Here is a 14660-nt window from a genome sequence, read left to right as displayed (position 1 = left end):
TTGTTTTTCTCTTTCTGACTTCATTCTGTATGACAGTCTCTAGGTCCATCTACCTTTCTGCAAATAACTGAATTTTGTTCCTTTTTATGGCTGAGTAATATTCCATTGTGAATTTATTGTTTAATGGATAAGGTTTCTCTGTGGGGTGATGAAAAAATTCTGGATATGGATAGTGGTGACGGTTTCACAAAAATGGGAATGTATTTAAGGCCACTTAAAAATAGTTAATATCTAAACTTTATATTTTACTGCAGCAAAAAATCTTAAAAAGATATATAATGTTACTTCTCTCTTTATATTCATACTGTAAGTACATTTATGCTGTAAGTAAAATAATGCATTACTTGAAAAAACTATAAAGAAAAATTACATACATTTCCTCCTGTTAGTTTACTCACATAAAGGATGCCCTTTCTCCAATACAGAAGGCAATACTACTGAAAGATTTTTTCTTAATAAACAGAGATGGCTGGAAGGAATGAAAGCAGTCATGAGCTTTTATTATTGTGTGTTTACTCCACCACAAGAAGCAGCTCTGCCTAAGGAGTGCTTTTTATAGTTCTTTTATATATTTGTTTGTTGGAGTCCATAAATAAATATAGCATGTAGTTTTAAATTTCTGTAACACTGAGATTATCACTTCAGAACTAACTCAAAGCTCAGTACTTTTTTTGATCACTTACCCTCTCCCTAGGTCAGAAGTCTGTTTCAGTTTAGATTATTTAGATAGTTACATACAGTTTTATAGTAAGTCTTCCTAGAGTGCTTTTTACTGGAGTTCCCCAATCTTGGTTTCCTGTCCTTGATGTTCAGGTTCCTGGAAGGAAATAGAGCAATGAGAATAGCAAGATGTACACTTGATATTTCTGGGAAGAGTATCTTCGTTGAGCTGATTTGCCCCATAAGATGACCAGATATGTGAGTAGTCCTTCAAATACCATAAGTTAATGAGTGTGTTTCCCATGCACTAACTTCCTTAGGAAGTATCTCTTGTCTATTCATGTGTTTCTGGGAGGACCTGTGCTATAAGCCTCTAACCAGAGCGGTAGCCCTGGTGGAAGCTCCCTTGAGACCTTGGCTCTTGGGAGTAAACACTATACTCCAAACTACTTGAATAAATGAAGAAACAGAGGACTGTTGTTACCTCCTTAGTTTTAGTCATTATATTTTACTTAACATTACCTTCAGCCTTTATGAAAACCTCTGTTAATTCTGCATATTTCTTACTTAAGTTTGATCTTCTCATTTTCCTGCTGAAATCCCTTCTGTGTCAGCCCATTGTTCTTAGGTAAACATTAAAAATTCCTAATATAGTCTCTAGGGAAAACTTGGGGTAATGGAAAAGGGAGTCCAAGGTTTTTTTTTCTTGTATTGTTTTGTTTTTTAATCTTCCTCTTTACTCCTCCTACCCAACTTGATGTGCTTGGCTTCTTTCAGCCTTCATTAATCTTCCTAAACCTAACACATTAAGAGGTTCAAAATGTACATTTTGAATCATCATAAAAATACACTTAGCTGTGTACTTTTACAGTCTAATTTTTCCCTTTGGGGGGTATTCCAACTCTGTAACTGAATTCTCTGTCTGGAAATTTTTACACCTGGGAAAAAATAGAATGTCTAAGCAAGTACATTGCATTCTTCCCCCCTCTCTCTTTCCCTAAATAATAGTTAAACCCATTACTGTCCCTGGGGATACCATCTGATAATAAGCATCTATGGTAATGAAAAGGTTATGTAAACCTTCCAGTGGAAGCCATATCACTTAAAAATTTTGAATCAAGTACTCATTTGTTTTTAGGGAGCCTGTTGTTCAGCCCTTTGCTAGATTCAGCAGTGAGATGGAGCTTCCAAAACTGTTCTTGCTTTCAAGTAATAACCTTCACTGTTACATAAAGACAGTGCTATCACAGGTTTGACTATAGTTCAACAAGGACTTTCATGTACATTATCCCTCTAATCCTTTCAATAGTTCTTTCAAGTCTGTTTAGGAATCAACACTTCAGTTTTACAGTTGACAAACCTGCGTCTTAGAGAATTAAGTGGCTTACTCCCAAGATTCATTACTGGTAGGAATAGAGGTGGGAACATAGACAGAGCTCTTCTGACTTCTAGTCTATTGTGACTTTGGGATGTAGTATTTCAAGCAGTGTTTCTACTGATTATAAAAGTAACATCTTTTTTTTGTAGAAAATAAAGAGAAAATAGGAAAATGTATAAAGGTGAAAATTAGAAATGCTTTCATTCCCACCATCCAATGAACCACTGTTAACATCTTAGTGTTTTTCCTTCCAAGTCATCTATATGGATGTGTGTGAGCAGTTTTGTGTATGTATGCATGTGAATCCTCAGGAAATTTGATTCATATTGTATTGTTACTGAGTGAGAACAGGTGCACGGCAATGATGATGAGACTACCTCAGTGTGTGTGTCATATAAACTGGATCTGGTTTTCTTCTCTTTTCTACCCGTTAAGAAGAAAAGAACTGATGAGGGCCAGAGAAAGTGTTCCCCCCAATTCAATCTGTTTTTGCTGTCTTCCAAGAGAGAAAATGTTCCTGGGAACGTAACACCACTAAGTTGTTAAGATGCTGTCATCTGGGTGAGATGAATGTCCAGCTCTGGCTATGCCTCACTCCAAGAGTGTGTCTGAGTCCTTTTCTAATAGAAAATGAACAACCTCAATGACAAAGTAAGGAGGCCATAGGAAGGCTTGGACATAAAATCTTTCAGGATGTAATTACCAGGGATTTCATTCTTAGACTAATATAAGAACTTGGCTTTGTTCTGAAGCTCTTGGGAAGCTATTGGGAACAAACTAGAAAAAAGCAGATTGTATCATTGTTGCTTGGTGATGGTCCAGAGGGGACTGATTTTTCCCATTGGATGGGATTAATTCCAGATTCCAATGGCAAATTAGCCAGATCATTATATCTGTGAGAATGACTCTAGCATTTGATAAATTAGACCATGGAGTAAAAATATCTGGGAATGGATGCAAGTCCTATTGGAACCTAGTAGTGACACTCGACGTAGGTTCCTGACCCTTCATTAGCAGGCCTATACATCATAAATAATTATTCCCTACAGTGTTACTTTATTGTGAGGTTTAGGAAACGTGATGTGTCGAGAACAGGGCCTGTTATATACAAAGCCCCACATAAGAGGTAGCTGTAATGGAGGTGATTTTTCAGCTCTATTGGTTGAAAAGTTGTCTCTTAAGGGAGAAGTAATCTCTTGGCACTAGATGTTAGGCCTTTATGCCATGGAGTATTGAAGTGTCTCAGCTCTCCAAGTAGAGACGTTTAAGTTTCTCTTCTTTTGTATTTATCCCTCCATGACTCCAAAGTGAAAAGTGACTCTTTGAATGGTCACGCTAGGAATGTGTATCTTGGTCCTTGAAAATAGCTCCCCAAATCCCCTCCTCCATTGCCCCCGCTCCATTCATAAGGGTAGCATTATGCATCTGTATGACTGTGTAGCCCATCAGCTCTTCTTTTTTAAACTGAGGAATAGTTGCTTTACAAGGTTGTATTAGTTTCTGCTGTACAATGAAGTAAATCGGCTATATGTATACATATATTCCCTCACTCTTGAACCTCCCTCCCTCCTACCCACCTCATCCCACCCACCCACACCATCCCATCCATGTAGGTCATCACAGAGCACCGGGCTGAGCTCCCTGTGCTACACAGCAAGTTCCCACTAGCTATGTATTTTACACATGGTAGTGTGTAATACGTTAATCCGAATCTTTCAGTGATAAGCCTCTTAATCCTTCTCCATCAGAAGGCAGACAGACTGAAAACCACAATCATAGAAAACTAACCAATCTGATCACATGGACTACAGCCTTGTCTAACTCAATGAAACTATGAGCCATGCTGTGTAGGGCCACCCAAGATGGACAGATTATGGTGGAAAGCTCTGACAAAACATGGTCCACTGCAGAAGGGAATGGCAAACCACTTCAATATTCTTGCTTTGAGCACCCCATGAACAATATGAAAAGGCAAAATGATAGGACACTGAAAGATGAACTCCTCAGGTAGTAGGTGCCCACTATGCTACTGGAGATTAGTGGAGAAATAGCTCCAGAAAGAATGAAGAGACGGAGCCAAAGCAAAAACACCACCCAGTTGTGGAGGTGAATGGAGACAGAAGTAAAGTCCGATGCTATAAGAGCAATATTACATAGGAACCTGGAATGTTACATCCATGAATCAAGGCAAATTGGAAGTGGTCAAAGAGGAGATGGCAAGAGTAAATGTTGACATTTTAGGAGTCAGCAAACTAAAATGGACTGGAATGGGTGAATTTAACTCAGATGACCATCATATCTACCACTGTGGGCAGGAATCCCTTCGAAGAAATGGAGTAGCCATCATAGTCAACAAAAGAATCCGAAATGCAGTACTTGGATGCAGTCTCAAAAATGAGAGTATGATCTCTGTCCATTTTCAAGGCAAACCATTCAGTACAACGATAATCCAAGTCTATGCCCTGACCAATAATGCTGAAGAAGCTGAAGATAAACAGTTATATGAAGATCTATAAGACCTTCTAGAACTAACATCCAAAGGAGATGTCCTCTTCATTATAGGGGACTGGAATGCAAAAGTAGGAAGTCAAGAAACACCTGGAGTAACAGGCAAATTTGGCCTTGGAGTACAGAATGAAGCAGGGCAAAGGCTAACAGAGTTTTGCCAAGAGAACACACTGGTCATAGCAAACACCCTCTTCCAACAACACAAGAGAAGACTGTACACATGGACATCACCAGATGGTCAATACTGAAATTAGATTAATTATATTCTTTGCAGCCAAAGATGGAACAGCTCTATACAGTCAGCAAAATTAAGACTGGAAGCTGACTGTGGCTCAGATCATGAACTCCTTATTGCTAAATTCAGACTTAAATTGAAGAACGTAGGGAAAACCACTAGACCATTCAGGTATGACCTAAATCAAATCCCTAATGATTATACAGTGGAAGTGAGAAATAGATTCAAGGGATTAGATCTGATAGACAGAGTGCCTGAAGAACTGTGGATGGAGGTTCATGACGTTGTACAGAAGGCAGCAATAAAGACCATCCCCAGGAAAAAGAAATACAAAAAGGCAAAATGGTTGTCTGAGGAGGCCTTACAAATAGCTGTGAAAAGAAGGAAAGTAAAAGGCAAAGGAGAAAAGGAGAGATATACCCATTTGAATGCAGAGTTCCAAAGAATAGCAAGGAGAGATAAGAAAGCCTTCCTCAGTGATCAGTGCAAAGAAATAAAGGAAAACAGTAGAATGAGAAAGACTAGAGATCTCTTCAAGGGAACATTTCATGCAAAGATGGGCTCAATAAAGGACGGAAATGGTATGGACCTAGCAGAAGATATTAAGAAGAGGTAGCAAAAATACACAGAAGAACTATACAAAAAAAGTCTTCATGACCCAGATAACCACGATGGTGTGATCACTCACCTAGAACCAGACATCCTGGAATGGGGGTCAAGTGGGCCTTAAGAAGCAACACTACAGACAAAGCTAGTGGAGGTGATGGAATTCCAGTTGAGCTATTTCAAATCCTAAAAGATGATGTTGTGAAAGTGTTGCACTCAATATGCCAGCAAATTTGGAAAACTCAGCAGTGGCCACGGGACTGGAAAAGGTCAGTTTTCATTCCAGTCCCAAAGAAAAGCAATTCCAAAGAATGTTCAAACTACTGCACAATTACACTCATCTCACACGCTAGTAAAATAATGCTCAAAATTCTCCAAGCCAGGCTTCAATAGTACATGAACTGTGAACTTCCAGATGTTCTAGCTGGATTTAGAAAAGGCAGAGGAACCAGAGATCAAATTGCCAACATCTGCTGGATCATCAAAAAAGTGAGCGAGTTCCTGAAAAACATCAACTTCTGCTTTATTGACTATGCCAAAGTCTTTGACTGTGTGGATCACAACAAACTGTGGAAAATTCTGAAAGAGATGGGAATACCAGACCACCTGACCTGCCTCTTGAGAAATTTGTGTTAAGGTCAAGAAGCAACAGTTTGAACTGGATGTGGAACAACAGACTGGTTCCAAATAGGAAAAGGAGTATATCAAGGCTGTATATTGTCATCCTGCTCATTTAACTTATATGCAGAGTACATCATGAGACGCGCTGGGCTTGATGAAACAGAAACTGGAATTCAAGATTGCTGGGAGAAATATCAATAACCTCAGATATGCAGCTGACACCACCCTTAAGGCAGAAAGTGAAGAAGAACTAAAGAGCCTCTTGATGAAAGTGAAAGAGGAGAGTGAAAAAGTTGGCTTAAAGCTCAACATTCAGAAAACTAAGATCATGGTATCTGGTCCCATCACTTCATGGGAAATAGATGGGGAAACAGTGGAAACAGTGACAAACGTTATTTTTTGTGTCTCCAAAATCACTGCAGATGGTGATTCAATATTGAAGTTAAAAGACGCTTGCTGCTTGGAAGAAAAGCTATGACCAACCTAGATAGCATATTAAAAAGCAGAGACATTACTTTACCAACAAAGGTCCATCTTGTCAAAAGTATGGTTTTTGCAGTAGTCATGTATGGATTTGAGAGTTGGACTATAAAGAAAGCTGAGTGCCAAAGAATTGATGCTTTTGAACTGTCATATTGGAGAAGACTCTTGAGAGTCCCTTGGACAGCAAGAAGATCCAACCAGTCCATCCTAAAGGAAATCAGTCATGAGTATTCATTGGAAAGACTGATGCTGAAGCTGAAACTCCAGTTCTTTGGCCACCTGATGCGAAAAGGTAGCTCATTTGAAAAGACCCTGATGCCGGGAAAGGTTGAAGGTGGGAGGAGAAAGGGACGGCAGAGGATAAGATAGTTGGATGGCATCACCGACTTAATGGACACGAGTTTGAGTAACCTCCAGGAGTTGGTGATGGACAGGGAGTCCTGGCGTGCTACAGTCCATGGGATATCAAAGAGTTGTACTCAACTGAGCGACTGAACTGTACTGAATCTTTCAGTTTTCTCCACCCACCCCCCACGCCACATCTGTGTGTCCATTCTCTACATCTGCATCTCAATTCCTGCCCTGCAAATAGATTCATCTGTACCATCTTTCTATATTCCACATATGTGTTCTTGAAGAGCCACTCATTCATAATCATACCAGGACACTGTTTACTTACTTCACTGCACTGGTGTGTTACTGACTTTTCAAAAGCAATGGTAGTAAAATTCTATGGTGCCTTAGCACATTAGACAAGGCAATGGCTTCAAACCATCCTATAAGTCGTATTTCTCACTCGTGCATTCTTGCAATGTATTTTCTTTAACATGCCAGTTTCACTTAGAGATGACTTTCATAAAGCAGTAAAAATTATTAGTATTATTAAATCTAGATCTTTGAGTACACATCTTTCTAATATTCTCTGTGAGGGAATGGCAAGTGTATGTAAAACATCATGATGGTTGATGAGAGAAAAGTAACTCATATTGCTGTTTGAACTACAAACCAGACTAGCATGGAACTCCATTTAAGTTTAAAATGAATGAAGCTATAGTCATGCAAACTTTGGTTTTTGATGGAAATTTTCTCCTAAGTCATCAAAGTGAGCTTGTCACTTCAAAGAAAACAACTCAATAGTATTTGTTGCCAGTAATAGAAGTTTTTGAAGCAAAATTTAGAATTTAAGGAAATTCCTAACTCTACAGTGAGCCTAACAGTTTCTTTTAATTCAGATTGTTCTGAGATTGATGGTGATATAAACAAAGGTGTTGTTGTGATATTTTATAATCAAGTGTGTCAATATTGAGAAGATTTGCATTAGTCAGATAAATAATATATGGATGGATTATATCCAGATAATATATATCTGGTTATATGATGTTACAAAATCATGAGTGGGTAAAAGGCCTATTCAAAACACAAGATGACTGGTATATTTTAATGTAATAAAGTATCTAATTTCATTAATATGATTTAACATTTCATATTGTAATAAGCCTTAAAAATATACCACTTATTAAATTTTAGTATAGTATCAAAGAATAACCATAATTACCTTTAAAAAGCTACTAAAATATTCTTCCTTTTTACAATTGCATTTACTATATGTGAGATGAGATTTTATTCATGGATTTCAAATTAGCATATCAAATATAAGAATGCAGCTATTTTTATTTCACCAACTATTAAAGAGATTTGCAAAGTAAATGTAAAACAGTGCCACACTCAGTCACTTGTTTCTTATTTTGAAAATAATTTCTATATTAGTATATAATAGATTGAGAATAATTTTAAATAAATTAATGCATAAATTTTTATCTATTTTAATTCCTTCTTGTTGTTCAGTCACTAAGTCGTGTCCAACTCTTTGAGTCCCCATGAGCTTCAGCATGCCAGGCTTCCCTGTCTTTCACTATCTCCTGGAGTTTGCTCAAACTCATGTCCATCGAGTCGATGATGCCATCCAACCATGTCATCCTCTGTCATCCCCTTCTCCTCCTGCCTTCAGTCTTTCCCAGCATCAGGGTCTTTTCCAGTGAGTTGGCTGTTTGCATCAGGTGGCCAAAGTACTGGAGCTTCAGCATCAGTCCTTCCAATGAACATTCACGGTTTGTTTCCTTTAGGATTGCCTGGTTTTAATTCCTAATCTGGACATATTGGTAGATAGCAACCCATATATACCAAAACTATTTGGAGTCCATAGTAATTTTTTAAGAGGTTAAAATGATTCTAAAAGTTTAAAAAAGTTTAAAAATTACTGGTGTAATCAAAGGCCCGTGCCTAGTTAAGAGAATTCATAAGAGGAGTTATTTTTCTTAAATGCATACCAGGAAGAGAAACAAAGAACAGAGGAGGAAGGAGAGGGGTGGGGGAGAGAAAGAGAAGTGTCAAATTTGTAGTCTTTTTGTTTGTTTGCTGTCTCTTATTCCAAATATGATATTCTAGAATTCTCAGGAATGTCTCATTTTTATGCATGATGCTATGAAAAAAGAGACAGACTTCAGAGTAGGAAAGAGGATTTGTATGTGTTTGGAGGGGAGGGGTGTAGATTGGATGATTATGGGGAAAACCACATCATTTTCTTGATCATAAATTTTCATTTTTTAAAGAGGTTTAGTGTGAACGGTTTATAATTGTCTTCTCCAGCTTCAGAAAATTCCTTAGACCAATGAGACTGTTAATCTAAGAAGAAAGCCCCCAAAGCAAGATGATCCTCTAAATACCTTTGGGCAGATTGGAAAAGAAAAGTTGAACATCTGGACTGAAGCTTAAGACAGTCTGGTAAATGTTATAAGCTTGGACTTAATGAAGCTCTCAGTTCACCAAATAATTTAACAACTTGCTGAGTTTTCCCCTGGAAAAAGATACTTCTGAATATAACCCTTTCTGTTTAAAAAAACAAAACAAAACTTTATTTTATATAGGAGTTTAGCCAATTAACAATGTTCTGATAGGTTTAGGTGGATAGCAAAGGGACTCAGTCATACATATACATGCATCCATATTCCCCCAAATTCCCCTCCCATCCAGGCTGCCACATGACATTGAGCAGAGTTCCCTGTGCTGTCCAGTAGGTCCTTGTTGGTTATCCATCTTAAATACAGCAGTGTGTATAGTTGTCAATCTCAAACTCTATTAACTACCCCTTCCTCTGGTAACCATAAGTTCCTTCTATAAGTCTGTTGTCTGTTACTCTTTTGTGAATAAGTTCATTTGTGCCATTTCTTTTTAGATAAATATAATCCTTTCTGGTTGAATTGGTTGATACCATATAAAAGGACCCCGAACTGGAATGATGACTTTCTGTGTACCCATTTTATGTTTTGTATTCTGAACATGTTTTTGCACTCAACATCATTTTTTTTAAATTGAATATAGTTGATTTACAATATTGTGTTAGTTTTAGATATATACAGCAAGGTGTGGTTACACATATGAAAGTGAAAGTGTTAGTCACTCAGTTGTGCCGACTTCTGTGACCCCATGGACTGTAGCTGCCAGGCTCCTCTGTCTATAGAATTCTCCAGGCAAGAATACTGGAGTGGGTTACCATTTCCTTCTCCAGGGGATCTTCCCAACCCAGGGATCAAACCCTGGTCTCCTGCATTGCAGGCAGATTCTTTACTGTCTGAGCCACCAGGGAAGCCCCGGTAAATATCTATATATATATATTTTTTCCAATTCTCCATTACAAGTCATTGCAAGATATTTCACTTTCACATTTGTAAAACAACTCAAGAAATGTGCCTCACATACTGTTTTCTAGGGAAGTGGAGGGAGCTAAATTGGAGGATGTGGGGGAGGGGTCTGTCTGGGGAAGGCCTCATAGGGAACTACTTTGTTAGGTATCTACTTCCCTTTGTGTGTATCCAGGAGGATAGGATCTCTGTGTATAAATGGACAATGTGAATACTGGAACTCTTGCTTGGGAAACTCCTTCTGTACTTTTCTTATTTATTATGTGTGTGTGTGTGTGTGTGTGTGTGTATTTAAAGGAACTTTGATTCACTCATCTGCCCTTCCTAAGAGGTAGTATTTTAAATCCTTACCATCCAGTGGTTCCTTTACACATGTTTCCTCACTGAAGCCCCACAGTCACCCTGGGACCTGGGTTCTATGACTCTCCTTATTTTTCATTGTATTCAAAGCCACACAGCTAGTTGAGTCACAGAATTAGGATTCAAACCTACATCTGTCTTACTCTAGAGCCTATTTTATTTTCAGATTTATAATACTTATGGAGCAAAATAATTCTACAATCAGCCCCCAGATTTATTACCTCTTTCAATGAATGTCTCTGTCTGTACCATCTAAATAATCATACTAGAAAATGCAGGGCAAAAGATGCAGCTTTCATAGCGAGGGGAAAAGGACCAGTCTCTTGCACATGCTCCTATTTTTTCTTTCTCCTTGGGCTGCCTGGTGCTAAATGGTTTTTAAATAGCACTTGAACCACCCACAGAGAGACCTTGATTTACAGATTTTCTTTCTGTACATCAGTGCTGTTACTCTTTTCCTGGTTTTGGAGGTTCGGTTGAGTTTGTGCTTAAAATAATGGATGGATACAACTTGTAAGCACAATGCAAGTGACTAAATTTGAAAAAGAAAAGTGTGTTTATATACATATTTTCCTTTCAGTCTGTTTCTGTGGAGATTAAAAAATATCTGGCACCTGAAGCTGCAGTTGTAGCAGAGAGAAATATTTTAAAATACTTAGAATCACAGAATGTTGTAGCTGGGAGGGATCATGTCTGGGAGTTGGTGACAGAGAACACAGAACCCATTCTATCTAAGATCACGTATCAAGGGAGTGGTTGTGGTGTGGGTTGTGAATCATAGTTTATTCATCAAGGGGAGAGGTGTGGCTTACTTCCTAAGCCTAATTTTTCTTCATTTGTAAAAGGTAGGCAGAAAGAGTGCTTACCCCAGAGGGTGGTTGTCACATGCTTGATACACAGCTTGCTTATCACTAGGCCTGACCTACATGGGCTCAAGAAATGCCAGCTGTCCTTCTTCTGCTCCTTTCATTCTTCTATATTATCATTAAAACTTTAGTGATTTTTTTTTTTTTAAGACTTATGTGTTTCGTGTACTCTTTCCTTTGATGCTAGAGATTTGTCATTTTTATCTGGAAAGTAAATGGTCATTGTTCTTTCTTTGTAGGTTTCAGTAGATGTCATTGCCCCCTTCATTTTCAAACAAAACCTAGTTCTGGTATCGTCACAATTTAGACCATTATTCACTCCTGTCATTCCCATAAAAATTCTGGAGTGTTTCCTAGAGGTCAATCACTGAACCTCATGTTACATACACGTAATTATTTCATTCACTTCATGCAAAACGGCTAAAGTCAACATTATCTTCACTTTTTGGTTGAATAAGTTAACTGAGAGAGGTTATGCAACTTATCCCAAGTTATGGCTTGTAAGAGGCAGAGCCAAGATTTGAAACCTGGGCTATTTTAAGTCCAAGCACAGTATCTTACCTACTGTGCCATAAAGCCAACAGGGACCAAGAATACTTAACCTTCTGTGGTACAAAACTGTCATGGAACTAGTTACTTGATTACAACATTGTTTCCAACCCTTCCATGATTCAGGGTTAAGCTTCAGAGCCAGTGGAGAAGACCAAACCCACCATGGCTACTGTCCATCACTTTGACCTGAATGTGTCTATTAGAACTCTAGAAAAGCCTGTGTTCATGGGAGTTTTAATTCTAAAACAAACCCATGGATCATTTCTTCCTACATTCTGCCTCTTGTATGGAGATCTCGCTGGACAGCAGCTGCCCCCTTGATGGCAGCGTCGAATGTGAGATCCACCTACTGAGTTGTATAAGTCTCAAGTTCTCATACTTCCAATGAACAGGAGTTCTCTTCTCTTTGGCGGGATTGGGGGGAGCGGGGTCATGCTTTTCTGTGTGAATATATTAAGTACTCCTATTTCGTGAGGTAGTTCATCCCTTTGGGCAGTTCTAATTACTGTTATTTATATTCCTTAGTAATTCATTACATTTATGCCAATGATGAATTTCTTTCACAAGACTTCACATTTTTTTTTTTTTTTGACATCTTCCTTCTGAAGTATTATCTACCTACAACAAGGGCATCATCTTTGCATCTTCAAATTTTACCCATCATTTGAATTTCATTTTAGAAGCTGTCTCAGGCACAAAATCTTCCTGATCTTTTTATCTGACTCTATCCTTCAAACCCTACCCCACCAGAGATAGACAAAAAACTAGACAAGACTACACAGAGTCTACTCTGTAGTAGTAGTTGTACACAGAACTACTCTGAACTTCCACAGAGTTTTAGGTTTTTCTCTCCTGTGACATTTAACCCTGTATGCCTTGTTTCTCTGTACTTGTTCATCCTCTAGTCTGTGCTTTAGCAATGTAGAGATTACTGTATAATTAGGATGCTTTGAATCTTTAAGAAACAGAATACCCAACTAAAATTGACTTACATAGTGACATATTTGTTATCTCATTTAATGGAAGTTCTAAATGAACAGAGTTCTAGAATTTCTTAATTCAACCTCTCCACAGTTCTGGGCCTGCAGATTTTGTTCTGTGAATCTCTTCATTTGCCCCTCATGGACTCAAGGTGGCTGCCACAGCAGCAAACAACACCTCCCTAGGGGTGAAGGGAGGGGAAGAGTAAGGAAGCAGGTCCATTGCCTCCTTAAACCTGGGAAACATTATTCCCAGTCATTCATCTGTGAAGAAAAGATTTCCCAAGAGTTCTCCATTAAAATTTCTCTATGTCTGATTAGCCAGAACTGCTTCACAAGCCTGCCCTCAAACCAATGACCAGCAAAGGGGAATGAATGGATTATCAGTATTGGTTAAGATCAGTCTAAGTTTAGATCAGTCAAAATCTCTTCCCTGGGGCTGAGGGAGGGGCCTGTCTTTGATGAGCCCATTGCCATCTGTCTGCTGAATAAAATTGGAGTTCTATTAGCAATCACAGAGGAAATGACTCTATTAAATAAGATCAAGAGTATTTAAATACACTGAATCTGTGTTCTGTGGATGAAATATTTGCCACAGCTTTGACTTAGCTATCTCTGCATTTCTCAAAATGGCTGCTCAGATCTCAATGAATGCTATTGGATGTAATTGTTTCATTAATTTATTTTATTCCACAAATATTTAAAGATTTACTATATAATGAGACTCTCCTAGGGATTATATATACAATGGTATATAAAATCTGATGGGATCCCTGCCATTAATATCAAAATTAAAGCTATACTCACAATGTACCAGGGACTTCCCGGGTGGCACTAGTGGTAAAGAACCTACCAACCAATGCAGGAGATGTAAGAGATGCAGGTTCAGTCCCTGGGTTTGGAAGATCCCCTGGAGGAGGGCATGGCAACCCACGCCAGTTTCTTGCCTGGAGAATCCCATGGACTGAGGAGCCTGCCTGGCTACAGTCCACGGGGTCACAAAGAGTCAAACACGACTGAAATGACTTAGCACACATGGTGCTAAAACTTTATGCATTATTTTAATGAATCCTCAAACAACTCTACATGGTAAGTTCTATTAAAAATCACCATGTTTTTCTGATGAGATCACTGTGACCCAATGCAGTTAGGAATCTTGACAAAGGTGACAAAGGTAAGAGTCAAGCCAAGTTTTGAACTATTCCTTTTTACATGTGTGTGTACATGTGTGTCATAGATAGACCTATCTTGCTTGTTGGAGTAGTGAGCTCTTGGATTTTATTTTGATTTACAGGATATCTTTTTATGTTCTCATAAACTCCATAAGAGCCCCTTGTATCTTATAGGGGTTTGGAGGAAGAACCTACAGAGTGTTTTTGATGATGATCCTTACCTTATTTTGTGACTTCACTATCTTAAGAGAAAGCTCTGGCTTTTGAGGAATCCACTTGTAGACTGGGAAAGTAATTTCAGTCATCATTGTAACTCTTAGTTTGAACTACTTTCTATTTTCCTCAGTACCACGAAATAAAACCTCATGGCTTAGTGCTAGTTAAACACAATATAGACAACACACCTATTTTATTCTCCCTGTATAATATCTTAAAAATTAAGCTACCCATGCTAAAAAGTGGAATTATTTCACGTAGTACGGGGATTTCCACCCAGTAATGAAAAACAAACTGATAGCACTGGGTGTGCATGTTTGCAAGG

General features: G+C 38.3%; 1 long non-coding RNA gene across 1 annotated transcript in view; it reads left to right on the top strand.

The window, feature by feature from the left end:
* The window catches only part of LOC145508731 (uncharacterized), a 137876-nt gene extending 132767 nt beyond the window's left edge, over positions 1-5109 (top strand). Inside the window, exon 4 of the long non-coding RNA XR_014055573.1 lies at positions 814-5109. This is a non-coding gene — a long non-coding RNA (uncharacterized LOC145508731). The remainder of the gene's footprint in view (positions 1-813) is intronic.
* The last annotated feature ends 9551 nt before the right edge of the window (positions 5110-14660 follow it).

Source organism: Giraffa tippelskirchi, chromosome 6, assembly GCF_054371585.1.
Source record: "Giraffa tippelskirchi isolate mGirTip1 chromosome 6, T2T-mGirTip1v1.2.pri, whole genome shotgun sequence".
In the NCBI taxonomy this organism is placed as follows: Eukaryota; Metazoa; Chordata; class Mammalia; order Artiodactyla; family Giraffidae; genus Giraffa; species Giraffa tippelskirchi.
The sequence above is the reverse complement of the archived record's forward strand: the minus strand, read 5'-3'. Positions and strand labels throughout refer to the sequence as shown.